Genomic DNA, 2,064 nt, shown 5'->3' on the forward strand with positions numbered 1-2,064 from the left:
GTCGTTTTAATGCATATACAACATCCATAGCTGTAACTGTTTTACGTTTTGCGTGTTCAGTATATGTAACAGCATCCCGAATAACATTTTCAAGGAATACTTTAAGTACACCACGTGTTTCTTCATAAATTAAACCAGAGATACGTTTTACTCCACCTCGTCGTGCTAAACGACGAATTGCAGGTTTTGTAATACCTTGGATATTATCACGCAAAACTTTTCTATGACGTTTTGCACCCCCTTTTCCAAGACCCTTTCCACCTTTTCCTCTGCCAGTCATTTTAATAAAAAATTATTTACAATATTTTAACGAACGGATAACACGTGTGTTAACCTCACAAGTATTGTAATGTATGTGAGCGCCGGTACAATTGTGCCTTTTTATATAAAGCATTAAAGATTTTTTAAGCCACGCCTATACAATTTGATTAGTCCATACTCTGATAGCTATCCAATAGGATATGACAACAAAAATTTTGAAATTTCATATAAATATAAATACAACACATTTATTTCGCATTTAAACATTTGACTTTGTAGTATCAAATTGTCGAATATAATTTTTAAAATTGTGTGTTTTTTTGTAAAAACATTATTATTTGAAAATGGCTAGAACCAAGCAAACTGCACGTAAATCAACTGGTGGTAAAGCACCAAGAAAACAATTAGCAACGAAAGCTGCACGTAAAAGTGCACCAGCAACTGGTGGAGTAAAAAAACCACACAGATATCGTCCTGGTACAGTAGCTTTACGAGAAATTCGTCGTTATCAAAAAAGTACTGAATTGTTAATTCGTAAATTACCATTCCAACGTTTAGTACGTGAAATTGCACAAGATTTTAAAACCGATTTACGTTTCCAAAGTTCAGCTGTTATGGCATTACAAGAAGCTAGTGAAGCCTATTTAGTAGGTTTATTTGAAGATACCAATTTATGCGCAATTCATGCAAAGCGTGTTACAATTATGCCTAAGGATATACAATTGGCAAGACGTATTCGTGGAGAACGTGCATAAGCGTTTTAAATGACAATTTAAAAAAAAAAAAACAAATAAGAAATATTTTCGGTCCTATATATAGGACCAACATATATTATTAAATAAGAGTATATTATTTTTATTAAAAAAAATATATATATATATATATATAAATTATTGAAATAAAATTAAACATTATTAAAATTTTGTTATAATTATAAGCGATTGCTATTTCTAAAAATAAATAAATTTCATAAAATTTATATTATTTTATATTCATTTGAAATATTAAAAAAACTTCTCGCTTTAAAGTAACCATGATATGAGTTATAAATGCAATAAAATTTTATACAAAAAATAATATTTATTTGTTGACGAATAATATAAAAGGTTTACATTTCTAAATAACATATATTTATATATGGTGTGTAAAAAAAAAGAAAAGAAGAAAAATAATTTATATTTTTAATATAAAAAGGCAACCGCACACAGTGTTCCCAAGCGGTCACCCATCCAAGTACTGACTGTGCCCAATGTTGCTTAACTTCGGTGATCGGACGAGAACCGGTGTTTTCAACGTGGTATGGCTGTTGCCAGTAATAAATGAAAATTTTTACAAATATATATTTTTCATAAATATCATTAATATTAAAGTATATTATTAAAATTTTCAATGAAGTAATCAATTTAAATATATACTTATTTATTATACCATATATTTTAAATAAAAATGCAACCGCACACAGTATTCTCAAGTGGCCACCCATCCGTGGTACTGACTGTGGCAAATGTTTCTTAACTATTATTTTATAAAATATTTATACAAAAAATAATTTACTCTTATCAAATATTAATTTGTGGCCTGTATTAAGGCCTATGTTATTTTCATTTTTTAGCAAAAATAATGAAATATTTCAATATATTATTAAAGTAACAGATCATTTCTTTTTTGGTGCTGCTTTTTTAATTTTTGTAGGAGATGATTTGGCAACAGAAGCTTTCTTAGCTTTTGGTGCTTTCGGTTTACGAGCAGGGCTACTTTTGGCAGCGGATTTTGTACTTTTTGCTGGTTTTGCTTTAACTGGTG

The 2,064-nt window shown here is 29.0% G+C and overlaps 1 non-coding gene across 1 annotated transcript; it reads right to left on the minus strand.

Moving 5' to 3' along the window:
- Positions 1-1,453: 1,453 nt before the first annotated feature.
- On the minus strand, positions 1,454-1,572 carry LOC123304410. Its single transcript, XR_006536434.1, has one exon. It is a non-coding gene; the product is annotated as a 5S ribosomal RNA (ribosomal RNA).
- Positions 1,573-2,064: the final 492 nt, after the last annotated feature.

This window comes from Chrysoperla carnea (genome assembly GCF_905475395.1).
Source record: "Chrysoperla carnea chromosome X unlocalized genomic scaffold, inChrCarn1.1 SUPER_X_unloc_5, whole genome shotgun sequence".
Taxonomy (NCBI): domain Eukaryota; kingdom Metazoa; phylum Arthropoda; class Insecta; order Neuroptera; family Chrysopidae; genus Chrysoperla; species Chrysoperla carnea.